The sequence below is a fragment of the Psammomys obesus genome, unplaced genomic scaffold, assembly GCF_907164565.1.
Source record: "Psammomys obesus unplaced genomic scaffold, mPsaObe1.curated_primary_1811, whole genome shotgun sequence".
NCBI lineage: Eukaryota > Metazoa > Chordata > Mammalia > Rodentia > Muridae > Psammomys > Psammomys obesus.
Window position 1 is genome coordinate 10,990,948 of NW_026596149.1, and position 15,624 is coordinate 11,006,571.

Genomic DNA, 15,624 nt, shown 5'->3' on the forward strand with positions numbered 1-15,624 from the left:
TGAACCATCTCTCCAGACCCCACAGTTTCCTTTTTAATAAGTAGAATTTTTAAAGACATTTTTGAGGCATGGTCTCCCTGTGTAGCTCTGTCCTTGAACCCTCAGTCCTACTGCTTCATCCTCCTGAGTGCAGGGGTTACAGACATGCACCTTGCCCAGTGGTCTTGAATTTCCTATTCTTATTCATTTATTTTTAAAATAGTTTTAAAAAATATTTATGTATTTATTTTATGTATATGAGTGCTCTGTATGCCAGAAGAGGGCTTCAGATCCCAGTATAGATGGTTGGGGCCACCATGCAGTTGCTGGGACTCAAATTCAGGACCTCTGGAAGAGCAGCCAGTGCCCTCTCTCCTGCCCTCTGTTTTTATTTATATAATAATGTCAAATCGATAAAATAAGACTCACCAGAGAATAAGCTTTTGTTACTGACTTCCTCCCCAGTGTTTATTTTCATTCTATTTCCTTTATAGGAATTTTTTTAAGATATTAAATATTTATTAAAGTTATAAAATTTCCACTCTGGCTTTAATGTGATTTTTTATATATACATGGAATGATGCTGTAGCTATTATTTGTGTAAGTATCCTATGGTTTATAATTTCTCTGCACCTTAGATAATATAATGGTACCACATGTCTGCAGCTATCTGTGTTTCTTTCCCCCTATTATAAGAATGAGGACATAAGATTAGATCTTTGTAGCATTTTTTTTCACTTTGCACATACTGTGGATAACCCTTTTGCATTCTGACACTGCAAAACACTCCGAAGTTGCACCCCAATTAACAAGGCCATTTGGGTTGTTTCCAGTGTTTTGCTGTGGCACACAGCCCTGCTGGGTCAAGGGTTAGCATACCTGTAATCGTGCCAGATGTTGGTATATATCCCTCCGCTGCAGTTGTAGCTCTCTGAATTCCTGCTGGTAATAAAAAGGGGTGTCTTTTTCCTCACAGCCTTGTTAAGGGAGTGTGAAGCTAAAGGGGTGTGTGTGTGTGTGTGTGTGTGTGTGTGTATGTGTGTGTCCAATATAATAGGTAAGAAAAGGTGGGGTTTTTTTTCCATGTACTTTTCTCTTTTGTATGTTCTCTGAGGGGTGAATACCTCTGGAAGTACTGAAATACCAGAACAATGCGTGGAGTGAGTGACTCAAACTCTTATTTTATCTCCCAGCTAGAAAAACCCATCAAATACACTGTTCTGAGATAGAGGAACATGAAATATCAAACTGATACAAATGGATACTATACTTAATCATAGCCAGAAGGCTGATAAACCAATCAGCCTATGCATGTTTGTATGTATGTATATATGTATGTATAATTATTATGATTATGATTATATTATTACTTTAAAACAACATCTTACTGTGTAGCCCAATCAGGCTTTGAACTCAGCATCTTCTTACCTCTGTCTCCTCTGTACTGGAATTATAGGTTATGTCATCCTGCTTGTTTCAATGTATTTTTAATTCACATTGTTACTATGAAGAAAAAGGTTGATAGATTCTTTAAAATACACATTATACTTTCTGGTAGATTGCACCTCAGGCTTAAGACCTCAGAATAGGAGAAAAGAATCAAGTCCAGAGACACTTAAAAAGTATCAAGCAGGGGGCTGGAGAGAGGGCGCAGCAGTTAAGAGCATTGGCTGCTCTTTCAGAGGACCCAGGTTCAATTCCCAGCACTCACATGACAGTTCACAACTGTCTGTAACTCCAGTTCCAAGGGATCTGGCATCCTCACATATGTGTAAACAGGCAAAATACCAATGGATGTAAAATAAAAATTTAAAAATATATTAAGCAGGTATCATTCACACACGATCAAAATAAATGCAGTTTGCACTAATGTACCCACACTAAGTATAAACAGGTTTTTGTTGTTGTGAGTGTAGTATCTGTTGTGGTAATAAAGCACTATGACCGAGAGCAAAACATGGGAGAGAGAGTTTATTTGGGGTAATGGTTCTAGAGGTTCTAGAGCCCACTGTGGGGAAGCATGGCAACAAGTGGCAGGTGTGGTGCAGAAGCTAGAAATTGTGAGGTCACATCTTTACCCTTGCATGAGCAGGAAACAGAAAGAGTGAGCAGGAAGTGGGGCTAAGCTATTAACTTCAAAGCCCATGCCTGTGATGATGAACTTCTTCCAGAAAGACCACACCCTCTCCCCACAGAGTACCAGGGCACCTAAAGTATTCTCCAGGGAAGAGATAAGAAAGTAATAGAGGGAAGGTGTGTAACATTAGACATTTGTCTTAGGAGATCCAGAATATATAATGGACTCTGAAAATTAGCAAGAAAAAGAAGGCAAAAATGCCAGGAAATGACTTGAACAAATATTTTTATATAAGAAAAAAAAATCAAACCACCCAAGTATAAATGTTCGACATCTTTAGGAATTGGGAAAACATAACTTTGATATTTGATACATAATGATATGTAAGTATACAACCAGTAGCCTAGCAAAAGTTTAAAAGTCTGTCAATCCTGAAGTGTGCAATAGGAATTAAATGAGCAAGTTGCCATTCTCAACAAATCTGCAAGGCTGTATGTAATCAGGAAAATGATTTGATGTTATCAAGTAAAAGTGACTATGTATATATGACCTAAGGATATTCACTCTGGACAGAGAGACATAAACGAACATACACACACACACACACACACACACACACACACACACAAACCCTTAGAAATAGGAGCCCATTCTACAGCACACATGGAAGAGAATGAGAGAGTGTTCATAGACACGAACTGGAAGTAAACCAAACTCCTATGTACCTTACAATAGACAAATGTGTTATCATATAGTTACTGGCAAGCTGACAGATGTTTAACACCAGGGAGAGAAGCTCTAATTGACAGCACCTGCCAATTTCCATGGTGTAAATACTTTCATTGGGGCCAATTTCAAGCTCCCAATATTCCAACAATTGGCTTTTAGAAGCCATGAACATTTAACAACCAGTTCTCAATCCGGGCAAGCTGGCTCTAGCACATTCCTGGGAATACTCCCAGGTTGTAGTACTATCCAGGAATAAAAGTGAATGAATCATACAGGCAATGGCGTGGCCAAAGCTCATGAATGTTATGTTGAGTAAAATAAGCAAATGGCAGAAGAAGTCACAGGGCATGATTTCCTCGGTACAGAGTTCAAAATGGGCCAAGTTAAACCAAAACATTTCAGGGGCATACTTGTGTGGTACAACAGTAAGCAGTAGAAAGAGTGAGTTTATTCTAAATATGAGGACGGTGGCTAACTCTGACAAGAAGCAGAAGGATCCAAGATGGCAAAGGGTGAGTGGCAGGCTCACTGCAGGTAATGTTCGTTTCCTCACCTTGGTGGTGCTACGTGGTGTTCTTGTATGTATTCTTGTATTTGTTCTTCTTGTGTGTATTAAATCAGTGGTGTGAAGCATTCTGTCAAAATGGGCTCATACCCAATCACAAGCGCCACCTGTGCTCGCCTAGTCCCAGCTCTGCATTGGTGATATTCTGTTGAATGCTTGACATCAGCCAGATGTGGAACATTTACAGCACAGACACAAACACACGACAGAGGATTTTTTTTTTCTCCTAGCAAATGAGTTTATCAACCCACCACTGACAACACATTTGAAATATCCATATGATTCACAGCATTGGCATATTGAAGAAGGTTTTTTTTTTTTTTTCAAAGACAAATGCCTTCAAAGGTTTCCAGGTGAAACCAAATAAACAAAACAAGCAAAATGCCAACAATTAAACACACAAGATTCCTTTAAAAATAAAGAAAAATGGTATGTCAGCTGTGAAAGACAGCTTGTAAGAAATGTGAAGTGTTTGACATTCACCATTGATATATAATGAAAATCACTGAATTGATGCTAAAATGGAGAGCCCTGTCTACTCATTCATATTTATAGTTCTTGATGAACACTTTGCAAGCGGCAAAGATGTAGCGGATCAGAAGCCTTGCTGTCTGCCATTTAACTTGACTGTCTTATCAATTTTTACCCAAAGAGGTCCTAAACGGTACGCCATGCCTCCTCCTTGGACATATGCTGAGCAGCTAGCCTGTAGTAATTACTTGCCTGTCATAACCTGTGTCCCTATGAAAAGAACACTGATATTGCAATCTGCATATTTACATGGATTTATGTTTTCAAAACGTGTGGCTGTAAGATATGGTGTCACTTTTGTTCGTTACTGCTTCTCTGGTGGTAAGCAATTTTAAATTTCATGATATATTAATCACAAGCTTATTATAAAAATTTAACAAATTTCACTTTCCACGGGGAAATTTGGACTCGTGATTGACCTCTTTAGATAACTCCTATCAGGTACACAGAAGCTGTTTTGCTAAAAAAGCACTGGCTCCTCACTTAGGCGCACAGAGGTAATTAAAGGCAGGATGGAAGCCTGGCATCTCTGCTTTCATGCCCGTGTCTCTTTGCTATGGCTTGGACTGTAGATTGAGTGCCTGTAGGCATGTTAATCACCCATATCGATATAGAAATTAGTACCTTCAAGGCTGAAGGTAGAAAGTAGCTGAGGCTTTTTATGCCAGTTTTAGCAGACCCCAAGAAAGCTTCCTGAGTATCTCCCATCATTGTCTTAAACCCCCCGCCCCCTTGGAATCCAGGAACAGTAGAACCTCAAACCCTTGTGATTGCCCTTCAGCTAGAAGCAATCACCTCATGGGAACCTTCCTGCACACACATACCCCCAAACAATAAAACCTTCTCCAGGGCCATTTTGCGTAAACATAATTGAGATAACGATAAACCAGACCACATTTTGAAGAAGACCGCTTAATTATGCATGCTTCTCACCCTGCACCAACCACAATTTCCTCTATGGAAACCTAAAACTTATGTCAGGACCCTGAAGATGGACTAAACTACCTCCCCAAATGGCCATTTTGATTAGAGCCTGTGGTGTTTTGAGTAAGAATGACCCCTCCCCCAGGCTTATATATTTGAATGCTTAGTCACCAGGGAGTGGAACTGTTTGATAGGATTAGAAGGGTTAGGAGATGTGGCCTTGTTGGAAGAAGTGTATTACTAGGGGTGGACTTTAAGGTTTCAAAAGCCCATGCCAGGGCCAAGGGTTTTCTCTCTCTCTCTCTCTCTCTCTCTCTCTCTCTCTCTCTCAACTATCTCTCCAGCACCATGGCGGACATGCCTGCCACCATGCTTCCCACCATGATGACAATAGACTAAGCCTCTGAAACTGTAAGCCAGCCTCCAATTAAATGCTTTCTCTTCTAAGAGTGCCATAGTTATGGTGTCTCTTCATAGCAATAGAATACTGACTTCTAACCTCTAGGACTCCAGTAACAATATGTCTAGACTTTTAAGCCCATGAGATGGGCACACTTCCTTATTCTTTGGGGCTCTTTTAAGTCAGAAATCACCACACCGAGACCACCACTCACATATGCAATTGGCAAGAGTGTTTTGTTTCGAGATAAACCTGCATGCAGGAGTCAAACCATTTTACCAGATGGTGTGAGCCAGGGAAGTTACCACAGTTGATTCCTGATTGGCTTGTGTCCAGGGGTCGGTGGGCTCCATTTCTGTGCCATTAATGTTTAACTACAGGATGAGATGAGGCTGCCCAGCACAGATGCCCCATCCTGGAATAAGATATTTTCCCATTCTTGTGGTTATCTCCAGGCTGGTTTTGGGGGTAAGGGATTTTATGGTCTTGTTCCTGGAATTGGTGACCTATGGCCTAGTTCCTGGGACTGATGACTTTTCTTTTAAAGTCAGGCCTGGTTCTAAAATGGAGACAAAATGGAGTTTAAGCCTCCTCTCACTTTGACAAAAAGGGAACTTGATCATTAAAAAAAAATTACTTGTGAATCAGTATCACTTAAAATATAAATCTGGAAAAAAAACTGGGTTTAGTAAGAGGTTAATATCATTACATAGACATGCCACATGGAAACTCAACTGGAAAAAAATATTGATTTCATATGGGAGTGGGCACGCAGCAGGCTCAGAGGAGGTCTCTTCTTGAATGGTTTGACTTATTTGTTTCAAGAACTTAGAACTGGGGCATCCAAGCATCTAAACAAGGCAAGCATGGGCTCTGTTCTTTGTCCCCTGGTTGTTTAGATTTCTGGCTTATTTAGAGTTGCAGTGAGACAGGAAGGATGAAGTATGGAAAAGCTGTTTTATGGTAGATGATTATCAGAACACTGAAACAGATTCTGAGTTGATGAGTGAGAAAATTCACATTCCATGGGGTGACAGCCATGTGCTGTGGAATCTGTCCTCCTAAGTTATTATGCTTATTCTGTTTCTTGAGTCCAGCAGTCACATGTCATTTCACCCCTCTGGTTTTTCTTGGCCTTGAGCTTCTGACTCCCGGGTCTTTTTTAGATTGTTGAGTGCAACTTGATTCCCATTGACTTATTATGAGGTAAACAGCCATGTCTATGCCTCCAAAGGCAGCTCCACCCAGGACATCATGGAAACAATCACCACCAAGTTCCCAGATACCAGAAGATACAGAGAAGTTCATCCGCAAATGTTGGGACCAAATCGAAGTCATCTTAATAATGGGCACTGTATCTTTTACTTTTAGAATCTTTTTTCCTGTAAGTTTCTTTTTTGTTCTTGCCTAAGAGTTTTTTTTTTTTTTTTTTTTGGCTGTTTTGTGTTTCTATTACATTATTTCTAACAAAATTTTGCTGAACTATGGTGTAAGGATATGCTAAAACCAAACCACAGTTATTGGTGCAGAATTAGATTTGATATCTCAAACAATAGGAGGTCATTTCCGAACCACTGTCAGTTGGAGGGAGGTCAGTGGAAAGCAGAGAACAATTTACCAGAATTACAGAGCTCCTTAAAACCTCATATATATACCCTAATCCAGGATTTCACTTCAAGTCTCCCTCTTCATCCTTCCATTAACAAAGCTTCCAACAAAGCTCTATGGTGGGCTCCATGGAGTAAAAGACAGAATCCCCACCTTACCCCTTTATAGAAATAAAGTCAAACGGTAGAGAACGCAAGGGAGAAACATTGGAACAGAAACTTTTCAGTGTATGGGGCATATCCTATAGAGAGATCTCTGTGGTCCTTGGGACAGAACTGGCCACTCTTTCACAGGGCAGAATTCTCAGGTGTCACCTCCTTGAGGTGAGCATGACATGGCTGGATTGAGACTATGGCAGGCCAGCCACTCGGGTATGAGAAAAGGGTATGTGCTACATATTGCTGACAGGGACTTCTCTCACCATCACAGAGAGGCACACAGGGCTAGAAGAAGGATGTCTCCTTTAAGAACAGGCCCCATATCCACACTAAAAGATCTTCATCTCTTCTACATGCAGGAAGGTAGAACCTATGCGAGGAGTCCATGCCTCCCTGCTGGATCTACTGAACACCTCTGCATTTGCAGATCCTCTAAAAGATCCTACACACACACACACACACACACACACACACCACAGTAACTGGAAGACAATATTCAATTTATAGTTTTCCTTCCTTAGGCAGTGCATGGGCATGTGTTTGAGACACACAGGAAGCATATCTCCCTTCTGTAGGATGTAGTAGGCTTATGTTTGCTCAAAATCCTCTCCCTTAACCACCTAACACTCCACCTCAGATCAATGAAAGTGGACCTAATTAGATTTCAATGTGCAACTATTCCCTCAAAACACTGTAGTTAAGCCAAAGAAGTTAGAGGAAGAGGAAAAAGGAGGAGGAGGAGGAGGAGGAGGAGGAGGAGGAGGAGGAGGAGGAGGAGGAGGTTGTTGTTGTTCTCCAACTCCCAGGAGCAAGCAAGGCAACCACAAAGAGGATTAGCCAAGAAACAGCTGACTGCTGGCCACCATGCTGGCTCCCTATGGACTTCAATTTCAGGTATGCTTCCACATGGCCATGCGATGAGCAGGTATCTGGGCCACAGGGAAGCAGCCACAGAGGCCATGCAGGCTTTTAGTGATAGGGGCCAGAATAAACACAACTGGGAGCGAGACCGTGCTCCCAGAGCAGCGCTGAATGCCCATGAAGACACTTAGCAGGAGGCAGAGAACGAGCATGCATCAGGTGGAGTTCCAGAGTAACAGTGAGTATCGTCTTTCCTGCTCACACCCTACAGAGACAGCCGGTTCCCCACCTCTGTAGATTCTGCCAGAACACAGCCCTGTTGGACCCATGTCCTAATTCTCTGATTCCGACTCTGTCCTTCATTCCCCTTAGTGTAGATTCTCCCCAGAACCACAAAACCCCCACTAGGGTTCTGGCACCTTGGGAAAGTAGTGGTTTCTCCTCTACCCCACGCCAGCCAGCCAGCCTTCCAGGCCCCACAACCTCTGCTATTGCTCATCCTCCTCTTTGAGGGGAGCCCACCTCTTCTTGAATAAGTCTGTAACACTTCTTTCCCTAGGAGTCCAGGGTGTAGCAGATGCAAACAACTGACTGGATGAAAGGAAACACCTGGAACTGCAACTCTGTCTCTCTCTCACACACACCCTTTACATAAGCATACATATGTGCTTAAAAAACAGAACATTTGAGTTTCTTTCAGCTTCTTCACAGTTGTGGCGGGTGCCAAAGATTACCATGCAATCACAGAAGAATGACCCTCTTAGCCGAGTTGACTAGGACAAGCTCCAGTCAACCAGAGAGAAAGCAATGGCTGCCCCACCCCTTCCCTCGGGCGCTTGCGCCTTACCTTCTCCTTGCAGGGTGACGTTGGAACAAATCCTTCCCAGCACTCTTGCTCTGCTTGTTAGCTGTGAAAGATCAGGCCACAAGAGGAATTTTCCTTCTAGGAAGAGATGCAGGACAGCCCACAGAAGATGACCCCACATTTAGCTCTCATTTGGACCAGACTGCCAGGGGTCTTTGTTTTGAGAGCCTGGTCGCCGCTGGAGTTTCCTCCTGCCTACAGGGGGCGCTGTGATATACACAGAGTCACTGCTTCTCTAACTGCCTCTCTGTAGTGGAGGGAATTGATAAATGCTGTTATTTGGCTGGGTCACTGAAATGTGGGCTCGACAGCTGAGCGTCTAATAATTAGTTACGACTCATAGTTCCTGTGCTTTGTAGCTCACTGCCTCTCCCTAGATTCTACATCTGTTGGCTGTGTCCGCACACTGCCGCGGGCTCAAGAAGAGTCCGGTTCCTGTGGGAGATGCATACATGCTACCCTGGGGCTACGGTCTTAGACTCCTGGGTGCTTTCTATAAAGGCAGAGTCTTAGGCCCAACCCCAGACTGACCGAATGAACCGACACTGGAACCTGTTGACTCAGGGGAAGCAAGTCAGGAAGGGCGGTCCTTGTGCCTGTTACCCTGAGATGCAGACGGTTCTCTATCCAGTGAGTGTTTTATGCACAGCTCTGTGCTTTTACTCCCGTACCCTAGAAGGTCACAAGCATCAGTCAAGACACAAACCGGAATTATTAAAAAGACTTTCGTTTTAGTCATTGTTCTATTGCCAGGAAGCGACACCGTGGACACAGCAACTCTTCCAAAAGAAAGCACTTAGCTGGGGGCTTGCTTACAGTCTCAGGGGCATACTTACATTATCACCGTTCAGAAAGCATGGCGGCAGGCAGGCTTCTTGCTGGAGCAGCAGCTGAGGGCTACATCTTCATTCCCAGAATGAGAGAGAACACTGGGCCTGGCGTGGACTTTTGAAACCTCAAAGCCCATCCCCAGTGACACACTTCCTCCCACAAGGCTACAGCTCCTAGTTTAGAACCCTTTCAAATAGTGCTACTCCGTGACTCCCAAGCACTCAAATAGATAATCCTGTGGGGGACATTGTTACTCAAACAACCCCAACTTCCAATTACACAGTGTCCGCTTCACCATAAAGCCCTTTGGTTAACATGACATTTGCCGCCAACCACACCACCACACTGTATAGATTCTACTTTGATTAATAAAATATGAAGTTATTTGAAAAGGCTTTTTCTTGGTCAATTCTATTCATTAGAAGGCTTGCTGAGATTACAGGTGTGCACCACCATGACCGGCTCCATTGAGAATATTTTAAAATCTTAGTTTTTATTTGGAGTTTAAAATGGAAACATTAGGCTTAGTATTCACCTACTTAGAAAATAGGGTTTGTTTTTTCTTGGAGGGACTGTTTGTATTTTGATTGCATTGTTTATGTTTATTGTCTTAGTTAGGGTTTCTATTTCAGTGACAAAACACCAGGACCAAAAAGCAAATTGGGAGGAAAGGATTTATTCAGCTTAAGACCTCCACAGCACTGAAGGACATCATTGAAGGACATCAAGACAAGAAATCAAACAGGGCAGGCTCTTGGAGTCAAGAGCTGATGCTGAGGCCATAGAGGGGTGCTACTTACTGGCTTGAAACCCTGGCTTGATCTGCCTGCTTTCTTAGAGAACCTAGAACCACCAGCCAAAAGATGGCCTCACCCATAATGGGCTGGGCCCTCCCCCATCGATAATTAAGAAAATACCCAACAGCCAGATCTTGAAGATATTTTCTCAATTAAGGTTCCCTCCTTTCAGGTAACTCTAGTTGATGTGTCAAGTTGACACAAGATGAGCCAAGACATTTATGTAACATAACTTAGAGACATCCTTGGTAGGAAAGACAGAAAAGGATAATGACAGTTATCTTAGTTACTTTTCCATTGCTGTGATAAAACACCAAGACCAAGGCATCTTATAAAAGAAAGCATTTAAGTGGGCTTACAATTCCCGAGGGTTAGAGGTCATGATGGAGGAAGGAAGGCGTGGTAGCAGAAACAGTTGAGACATCGCATCTCAAGCCATAGTAGGCGGCGAAGAGCACACTGGGAATGGCACAGATCTTTTAAATTCTCAAAGCCTACCCTGATGATACACCTCTTGCAGCTAAAACACACCTTTGAATTCTTTCCAAACAGCTCTACTGACTAAGGACCAAGTATTGAAACATATGAGCCTATGTTTGAATATATGGGGACCAGTCTCATTCAAACCCCCACAGGTGTGAAGGAAGCACCTGTGATATTTCTACTTTCAGCCTTTTAAATATTCAGATTGCGTTGGGTTGCATCCCTAATTATAAGCACTCTCAACAATACACTCCTTCCATTTAGATCTGTATGTTTTCATGCCTTTTCAGATAAAACATAGAATTTAGATAAATTAAGCTTGGAATCATACTTTCAAGTACTTATAACAAACTTTTCAAATAAGATTAAAAGAATACAAAATAGGACCCTCAAGTTTGTACAAAGATAAAAACTTAATCAAGTTTTATCTCTGGGTCACTTTTTCCTTGATCGTGTCATTTTAATTCTCTTTGCATAGAGCAGTAGAGTAGTATGCCTCTATAATATTCAAATAGATGAATATCCATATATTTGGAGCATGCTCAAAATATTTTTATCATCCAGATGCATTATCAAAACTGTTTAGACACGTGATACTCTTTCAGAGGACCCGAGTCTCATTCCCAACACCCACATGGTGGCTTACAGCTATTAGTAACTCCAGTTCTAGGGAATCCAGTGCCCTCTTCTAACCTTTGTGGGTACTTAAGCAAAACACTCATACATGTTTTAAAAAATACTATTTAGAGACCAGTGAACTAGATTAATGATCTCAAGCTGTCTTTTGTCAATAAATGGACAAGAAAAGTCCTGTTTTTGCTTTTATTTTAAACCAATCTCATGCTACCAACATTCCCTGAGCCTGAGTCATCTTTGTTAATGTTCACATTTGAGCTTGTTAATTTAACACAGACTTGGAAAGAAACAGCAGGAAATGTGCACTTCACAACGACTCAAACAATTTTACCTCCTGTACTTCCCTGCTCTGGGCTGAAATCCAAACTCAGATGGGGGGGGGAACAAAACCCCTGAAATGTGCAGGTTCGACTGTGAAATTTTTCCATTTTACCTGGATTTGAACAGCTTACACCTGACTTGGCAACACCCCTCTCCCCCCCCCCTTTTTTTTTGTCCAGGCAAAAGCAACATCCACGAGGGGTACTGGGACTCAGTGGCATTTTGCTGAAGTACTTGAGCTATGTGTGAGAGCTGGAGAGTTTTACAGAACTAAAAGACGCCCCAGGGGTCTCCTTGTCAAGCATATCACTGTATAAATGGGAAACAGAAAGACAAAGATTGGAATGAATCATCCAAGATCTATGTGGCTTGCTAGTGGCACATCAGAGACCTGGACTATGGAATCCCTTGGGCTCCCAGACTCTCTCTTAGTGGCTGAGGTCAAGGGAGGCATCATGAGAACTATGGAGGTTTTGGCTACTGATAAGACAGGACTAGAGAATGTCTGGTCACTCAGTGATCCCAGACAGCATTTAAACAGAACTCTCCAGTGCACAGAGATTTATGCTTCTGTGATGCAATGTGAAAGATTTATGGACTTACCGACGCTGAAAAAGTTGCTTTGGATAGCCATGTCTCTGGAGACCGAGAAGCTCAGTTTGAAGTGGAAGCTTCTGGTTTCTTTGAAGACCCTGTTCTGTCATGTGATGTTTTGCAGCAGGCTGGGCACATGATGCTTTGCTGGGGGTGGCTTGTGAGAGGGCATGTGGTGTTTTCCTGTGAGCTCTCTCATGCAAGGGGCATGACTTTGACCAGCTAAGAATATCCGTGGGCGGACTCTGAGGAGAGGAGATATATAGAGGCCCATGCACAGCAAGACATCGATTTTTGGATGGACATTGCTGCGCTGATCTTCATGCTTCAACACTTGACTTCCCAGAGGTAATCCAATTGAGTCTTGTGGCTTTCACTGACTTCATGTTGCTGCTTGGTGTTGGCCTTTGGACTGGACTGTTGTTATCCTGACGACTGAGTTTAGTAATCCCCTAAAGACCCATCGACCCTAATCAGCAGGAAGTAGACAAAAGAGGTCTACAACCCCTTTCCTTACTAATCTCCCATCTAAGGTCAGGGGGGTTGGAATGGAAGTAAAGGTATTTAAGGACCCTAAGTAAAGTAGGCTTGCTGAAAAATCTAAGCCTGCATCAGTTGATGCTTTCTCAATATGAACTCATTGTATTGAGTGGCGGGCTTGAAAATCTAGCTCTTCTAATGGCTCCAAGCCTTCTGAGAAACACTGAAGGGTGAAACACCTGAAATGAAAGGGGGTAGAGCATCCTGGAAACACATTCGTGACAGGTGAGTGCACTTATGTGAGACAGCATGAGTGTGTGTTTGTGAGCATGTATGCATATGAGCATAAGTGTGTCTTTTTCTCTGCGTGCATGTGTGTGTTTGTCCCTGTGTGTGTATGTGTGTGTCTGTGTGTGCATGAACTTGCTCTTTGCCATATCTTCAGTACTTGGAGCAGCACCAGCTGTGTAGGAAATGCTTAGGAAAGGCTGTGAATGAGAGCAGCCTTACCTGAGAAGATGGGAGAGATGCATCAAGGACAGCAAGTTTCCAAACTGCTAACGCTGGGCTTGTGGGTGGCCAGGAAGTGAGAGAGAAAACCATCCACAGAAGGAGATGAGGAAATAGTGGAGAAATCCCAGTCTCCTCTCGGTGCTTTAAGCTGCTCATGGGCTATATTGCATCTACTCAGGAGGCCTCAGGGAAACTTGTTTTTCTCTCAGCTTTTCCTTCTTGGTGTCTAGGGTTTCTATTGCCACCTCTGACTCTGTTAGGTAGGGTTGGGGACACTGCACTGGCCTCTGTGGTGACTAGCCTGATAGGGCTAACTCTTGTGTCCTTTCATGTCACTTCCTCCAAGACCCAGCCTCCTCAAGCCTGAAGCAGAATTAGTGGTTTGTCTTGCATCTCAAGGTGGAGTTAGCCATAGTCCCACCCTGGCTGCTTTGAAAATTACCAGAGACCCTGATTCTCATAGTTTGAGTCTAAGAATTTTCCAGAAGCTCCCTAGTGACTGGCTCCATGGTCAGGCATGAGAACCATCAGAAGAGACTCCCTGGAAACTGCTGCTACTCAGTCTCGTCCAGGAAGCAGTAGTGACATTATCATCTGAGAGCATGTTAACTATCCCAGGCTCACTCAGCTGGTAACCTACCATCTTTTTAGCTGGAACCCAAAAGATGGAAAGTGAGATGATCATAGCTGCTCTTAGAAGAGCAGCCAAGGGAGCAGGCTTTCCTATGGGAAGTCCTTGACAAAGTCTGGCTCCTGCATGCTCTTGTTCTCCCTGGAGGGAACAGATGATAAGCACGTTGAGCCAGGTAACCACAAATATCAACTCTTTTCTCACGACTGTATAAGAAACATCTGTTTCTCATTAGAGGGGCAGCTGTGGGCTCTTCTGCACAATTAGAGCCACATTGGGAGGCTCAGAATCTTAACTGTTCGTGACTCAATCCTCTATGTGCTGATATAACCTGCCCAGTGAGGTACAGAGGTTTAGATTCTCTATGCATAAGAGAACAAATACAGTGCTGTAATTGGGGGTGGATGCTTGTTACCCCAACTACTTGGGAGGACAAGGCAGGAGGATGGCGTTTTCAAGTTCAGCCAGGGCTACAGATTATTTCAAAGACAGCCTGTGTAACTTAATGAGATCCCAATTTAAAATAAAATGAGCCTAGGGCCCGGGATATAGCTTTTTGTAGACTGCTTGCTTAGCATGTGTAAGACCCTAGAACCAATCCCCAGTATTTCAAAGAGAGAAAAGAAGAAGAAGGAGGAGAAGGAAAAAGAGGACAAGAAGGAGGAAGAGGAGGAAGAGGAGGAGATGACAACCAAAACTACAAAGATGACAAAGGTGAAAAATTCTGAAGCAAAAGAAAGATTATGGGGAGGCTAGTGAGATGGCTCAGAGGTTCTCTTGCTGAGAAGTGAATTTGGTTCTCAACACCCACAGCCAGTGGCTCTCACTGTATGTAACTCCAGCTCAAAAGAACTCTCTCTTCTCTCTCTCTCTCTCTCTCTCTCTCTCTCTCTCTCTCTGTGTGTGTGTGTGTGTGTGTCTGTCTTAAGTAAAAGAAGGAAGAAAGAGGGGCTGGAGAGATGCTTCATTGGCTACATGCAATTGCTGCTTCAGAGGGTCTGAATCATGGCAGCTCACAACCGCTCACAGCTGCACTTCTTGGGGGTTTGCTACCGTCTGTTGGCCTCCACAGGTGCTTTATGCTCATGGTGCAAATGAACGTACAACTTACAAATAAAAAGTGAACAAAAAAGGAAGTAAAGAAAGAAGGAAAAAAGAGAGAGGGAGGGAAGGAAGGAAGGAAGGAAGGGAGGAAGGAAGGAAGGAAGGAAGGAGGAAGGCAGGCAGGAGGAAGAACGAAAAGGTAGGAGAGGAACAGGCAACCACATTGAGATGAGCTCATACTCAGTGCAGCTCCTCTCAGCAGGGACTAGCCCCTCCCCGAGACCCACAGCCACACACAATTAGGGCAGAAGTGCATACAGCTGGCTATGAGGACCAGCTGGGTAATCAGGTGAGGGCCCAAGGATTATCCCCACGCCCTTGTTACATTAGGGAAGGCTGATAGACAACCTGCCCAGATGAGCTGGCCTGTCAGCACACAGAGCTGATTTTTATAAAGACGGGGATTCTTCTGAACCGAATGGAGGATAGTGCGGACAACAGAACCAGACCCTTGAACACAGTAGGTGCTCAAAATTTTGAATGCATACATGTAAAAATGAATGCAAAGTGGGATAGGATTTACCCACAAAGCATTGA

The 15,624-nt window shown here is 43.2% G+C and overlaps 1 non-coding gene across 1 annotated transcript; it reads right to left on the reverse strand.

Annotated features, from left to right (window-relative positions):
• Positions 1 to 1,090: 1,090 nt before the first annotated feature.
• Positions 1,091 to 1,280, reverse strand: LOC129666695 (U2 spliceosomal RNA). The gene has a single exon (XR_008718636.1). It is a non-coding gene; the product is annotated as a U2 spliceosomal RNA (small nuclear RNA).
• Between the last annotated feature and the right edge of the window lie 14,344 nt (positions 1,281 to 15,624).